The sequence below is a fragment of the Staurois parvus genome, unplaced genomic scaffold (assembly GCF_062004578.1).
Source record: "Staurois parvus isolate SC_StPar_1 unplaced genomic scaffold, SC_StPar_1.0 ptg000719l, whole genome shotgun sequence".
NCBI lineage: Eukaryota > Metazoa > Chordata > Amphibia > Anura > Ranidae > Staurois > Staurois parvus.
This window is the reverse complement of record NW_028318515.1, coordinates 770273-776272: the sequence shown is the minus strand read 5'-3', so window position 1 is coordinate 776272 and position 6000 is coordinate 770273.

Here is a 6000-nt window from a genome sequence, read left to right as displayed (position 1 = left end):
ATGACAGCAGTTCAAAACCACTGTTTTCACCTCTTTGAGAAATTATTTATGCTCATGGCCTTATAGCTACTCTAGAAACTGGAATGTGTGGGATGATCAAATGACCACATTGACAATCATTTTTTGAGTGAAGTCACCCAATGTGTTTCCTGTGTACTCATCAGATTTAAGTTTTGTTACATTTTCTAAATGCACCTTCAGAAGTGGTTTTTGTTATGTGGGGGTTTTTTTTGGGAGGGGGGGGGGGTCCTACAGTTAATGCATGCAGTATTTGACTACTAGGTTAAAATTCCCTAGTGGGGTGCAGGGTCCCAGGTGTCCAGTAGGTTCTTGTATGGAAGAAGCTTATCCCAACCATCAACCATGCTGTCCAGTGATTCTCCTAGTTGCTAACACTTGCTTCGAGGACTGTTTCATGCTTTCAACCCTTTACAGATGTGAACTGGCCCGGAGGTGTTACACAGGCTAATTGGTCATGTGACTTTCTGCCAAATGTAGCCCTACCCAGCAGCTTTAACAGGAAGCTGTTAGTTTCCCAGTTGCAGTGCTGGGGTGCACAAAGTGGCACACTCCCACCACAATGGAACACTGGCTGTAGGCACATATGGCAGATTGCAAACAAGAGATTTCCCAGCAACACTTACCTGCCAGCCTGCAAAACTACCAATTTAGCCCTGTCTAACAGTTTGGCAATGTGTTCAGACAAAAACACTCATTTAACACAATTGCATGCATAAGCCAGTCTGCATCAAGGGTCCTCTGAAAATTTTAGTTGGATCCACAGTATACAAAGCCTCCATAGTAGGAACCCATCCATCAATGGATGTGTTGAGGGCAGGTGTGCCTGGAGGAGCCCATCCCTCAAAGGTACAGGGACACAAATGACACAGCTATACCAAAATGACAGCAAAGGCATCCAGTGTGTCCCTGCATCCAAATTGGTTAACTACACAAATGGCAACTATCCCAAACATATATTGCTAAAAGCTCACTGCCACATGTCTTAAGGGGTTGGTGATACGATGGGCTAAACTATTACTGCTATTAGTAAATAGTAACACAGCAGGCCTGTTTGCATTATGCCTGCAACAGTTTTACATGTTGGTCCTTAACCACTTGCCATCCTGAGCAATTTTTGCTCATTCACAGGAATAACTCATATGGTGCAATTGCTGTTAAGAACTAGAAGCTTTTCCAACTTCTATGCAGGAATAGAAATGCACATGTGCTGAACACAATTTAGCCATCTACTGTGGGCGCTGTTTAATAAAATCTCAGGAGTTCTCTGCAAGACAGCAATTGTGACTGTCTACTGTGTGACAAACAGCACTATTTTTATAGCTATATATATCTTTATGTATTCTAATTTGAATTCCCTAGTTCTATTGATTATATATTTTTGGTTTCTTATCTTTTTTTTTTTTTTTTTTTTTTTCTGTAATGGTTTTACATATTTCAAAGATCTAGATAATATATATTTTGACAGCTGAATCTAAAAATAAAGGTTGGCAATTTAAAAAAAAAAAGAAAAAAGTGGGGTCCCCCTTCCATTCATACAAAGTCCTTTGGGTCTGGTATGGATTTAGAGGGGAAGCTCCCTGTCAAAATTAAAGTCATGGGGTCCCTCCCAAAATCCATGCCAGACCCTTAACTGAGCATGCAGGTCAGGAAAGGGATGGGGGATGAGCAAGCACCCCCAAACAATCAGGCCACATTCCTTCAACATGGGGGGTGCTTTGGGGCAGAGGGCTCAAACCCCCCCCCCCCCCCCCCCCCCATAGACGACACTTTACCAAAAGAGAACAAAAACAGTTGGGGACCACCCAGTCAGGTGGTGTTTAGTGAGCCACAGGAGGAACACCAAGGAGTTATGATGTGAAAAATAATCGATGTGTTTTAGACTAGACATATTCATATTGGTCGTCAACCAGTCACAAACTTAACACAATTTAAGTGTCTCTAAATGTTCCAAGATACAGAGCCTTGAAAAAGTGTTCATACCCCTTGAAATTGTCATGTTACAACCAAAAACATAAATATTTTATGTGATCAACACAAAGTGACACAATTGTGGAGTGGAAGGAAAATGACAAATGGTATTCAAAATTTTTTTACAAATATCTGAAAAGTGTGGTATACATTTGTATCAGTCCCCATTTATTTATTACAGGTACTTGTATAGCGCCGTCAATTTTACTCAGCGCTTTACATCTATATTGTACATTCACATCAGTCCCTAACCCTCAAGGGGGATGTACAATCTAAGGTCCCTAACTTACATTCATACATACCCATACTAGGGACAATTTAGACAGGATCCAGTTAACCTACAGGCGTGTCTTTGGAGTGTGGGAGGAAACCCATGCAGGCACAGAGAGAACATGCAAATTCCAGGCAGGTGGTGCTGTGGTTGGGACTCAAACCAAAGGCTGTAGTACTGCCAGGTGGAAGTGCTAACCATCTAGCCCCTGTGCAGCCTGATACTGTCCTTTACTTTGATACCCCTAACTAAAATCTAGTGGAATCAATTGCCTTCAGAAGTCACCTAATTAGTAAATAGGTTAGTCCACCTGTGTGTAATGCAATCTCAGTATACATACAGCTGTTCTGTGAAGTCCTCAGAAGTTTGTTAGTAAACAAACAGCATTATGAAGGCCAAGGAACACACCAGACAGGTCAGGGATAAAGTTGTGAAGATTAAAGCATGGTTAGGTTATAAAAAAAAAAAAAAAAAAATCCCAAGCTTTGAACATCTCACAGAGCACTGTTCAATCCATCATCCAAAAATGGAAAGAGTGACTGCAAACCTACCAAGACATGGCTGTCCACCTACACTGACAGGCCAGGAAAGGAGAGCATTAATCAGAGAAGCAGCCAAGAGGCCAATGGTAACGCTGGAGGAACTGCAGAGATCCAAAAGCAAAACGCTATGTGTAGCAGAAAACTAACACTGCGCATCACCCTGAACACACCATCCCCACTGTGAAACATGGTGGTGGCAGCATCATGTTGTGGGGATGTTTTTCTTCAGCTGGGACAGGGAAGCTGGTCAGAGTTGATGGATGGAGCCAAATACAGGGCAATCTTAGAAGAAAACCTGTTGGAGTCTGCAAAAGACTTGAGACTGGGGCGGATGCTCCCCTTCCAGCAGGTCAATGACCCTAAACATACAGCCAGAGCTACAATGGAATGGTTTAGATCAAAGCATATTCATGTGTAAGAATGGCCCAGTCAAAGTCCAGACCTAAAGCCAATTGAGAATCTGTGGAAAGACTTGAACATTGCTGTTCACAAACGCTCTCCATCCAATCTGACAGAGCTTGAGCTATTTTGCAAAGAATGGACAAAAATGTCACTCTCTAGATGTGGAAAGCTGGTAGAGGCATACCAAAAAAGACTTGCAGCTGTAATTGCAGTGAAAGGTGGTTCCACAAAGTATTGACTCAAGAGGCTGAATACAAATGTATGCCACATTTTTCAGATATTTATTTGTAAAACATTTTGAAAACCATTTATCATTTTCCTGCCACTTCACAATTATGTGTCACTTTGTGTTGGTCTATCACATAAAATACATTAACGTTTGTGGTTCTAACATGACAAAAAGTAGAACACAGTACCTTGAAAAAGTATTCATACCCCTTGAAATTTTTCACAAAGTTCATTTGGATAAAAATGTACACAGCAACAGCCATGATAATATCTTAACACCTTCCAAGGTTGCCTCTGTGGTAAACAAACATTATAGATTAGACAATTAAATAATAAATGTGTTGCCCTCCACCTACTGAAAACTAAAAAGATATAAATGTTATATTGTAATAATCCTCCCTCTCAAACGTGCATCCGTGCACAAACCTAAAAGGTGCAAATAATGATAAATACAAATATTTATGTATGTGACCCTGTGGCGTAACGTGTAGGGGAGGGGCTCTGACGTCACGACGCCACCTTCAGCAGAACAGCGAGTACTGTCACTGTGCGCGAGCACACACTGAGGCAAAAACGCTATATATTTTTATATTTAATATGAGTGCGCACTGTTTTGGATCTAATAACATTTTACAAAAAGATAAGGCACTATGTGGGAATTTCTCTTTTCCATGTATTAAACTGGAGGAACAAAGGGAAGAAGAGGAAATAGGAGATGGACCCCTGCAGGACGAGGGGAGAAATCCTCATCCATCCATCCTATATTCACAGCCCAGAAGGGAGATTGGGAGCCTCCCAGTGGAAGGAGAATATTATTACAGTCCATCTTAACATCATTTATATACAGGATTATAGCATGGATATCCACATCATGTCCAGTTAAGGACAAAAAGCCCATATAGCCTTGCTTAACGGTTGGGCTATATAGTGAGATGAGCATATATAATTCTCAGCACAGCAAGATTATAAAGAGGACTTTTTTCCATTTTATATTGTCACATATTTTTTTTATAGATCACCAATTCCATATCACATTTGTGTTTCATTTCACTTGCACTATTCATTTATAATATTGATATCATGTTTATGGAATTATAAAAAAAATTTTTAGAGATTTTTTTTTAATATCTATTTAACCAATTTATAAGTAACTTAGTTTAATTACACATAGCACTTAGGTGTTCACATTTATTTATTATTAATCAACACCAATTATTAATTACATTTTTTATTCATCTATATTTGTATTTATCAATATTTGCACCTATTAGGTTTGTGCACGGATGCACGTTTGAGAGGGAGGATTATTACAATATAACATTTATATCTTTTTAGTTTTCAGTAGGTGGAGCGCAACACATATTTATTAATTATTTGTTAATTGTCTAATCTACACAGTTTTATGTGTATTAGTGTTAATGCACCACCACATTCATAGTAGTTAGTCACTTATATTGTTTTATAATACCACTTTAGTAGCTCACAAGTATTCACTTCATATTATAGATTAGCCCAGCTAATCAAAAAGCGTACCCACAACACAAAAGAAACAACAATAGACTTCCTCCATAAAACAGCACCTTATTGAGAAGGAATGTGTGCCAAAGCTCACCTCAAGTTGTTCAATATATAAAGACAAAACAGACCGACATCTCCAAAATAGTTGTCTGCTAAGGACTACTCCTATTTACCTCCTGTCTCGCCAGATGTGCCCATACGCTGTGTGCTGACCTACACACAATTGTCATTGCACTTTCCACATTACGTGGCTGTGTTGTGAAGTGGCTCACAGTGGTAAATTGAATTTTGGAGACTGCAACCAAGAAATATTAATGCAAGCACATTTCTTTTCATGCAAAACGTGTGATTTTAAGAATGATGTTTCCATAACAGCTTGGTAATTTTATACATTGTTGTTTATGACCAGCACCTTAAAAATGCCAGCTCCATGAGCAAACCTTTTTTCTTGTGCTCAATGTAGTACAGGCCTACAAAGCCCAACATCAGGAGGTAAAATGTCAGTCAGAATGAGTAGGTGTTGTCCACATGATCCTGAAGCAAAAGGTGCTCCTCTTCCAAGAAGCTGTCTGGTCCTTGCCCATCGGGGCCCACAAGAAACTACAGGGTGCCATGGCCATGGTAGAGCTTGACAGAAATGTTGGGGGAATGGCCGATAGTTTGAACCCTGTCCAAAGTCCACTGGGCCTGGGTGCTGATCCAGTTCATTGAACTTGGAGATAGCCCTTGTCCAGCTGCCAAGCCACAGGATACTTGCAGATTTCTAGGTTGTACCCAAACACTGTATCATGGGGTTCAAGCTATCTGTGCCCCACTGCAAGCTGCCATGACCCCTTTGGAAGTTCGCCAGTATCAGCAATGCTGGACCAACTAGCCATCCCCTTCCAAGATTAATCATTGCCCCAAAAACACCTCCCCCACACTGCTGGAGAAACACTTGTTAGTATCCTGAGGATTCTGGGTGTACTAAGGCCTATGGCCACCCCATCCACAGGCGTGGTACCCCTTCCATTCGGGAGAGATACCTGCACATACCCCTGGCTCTATGTC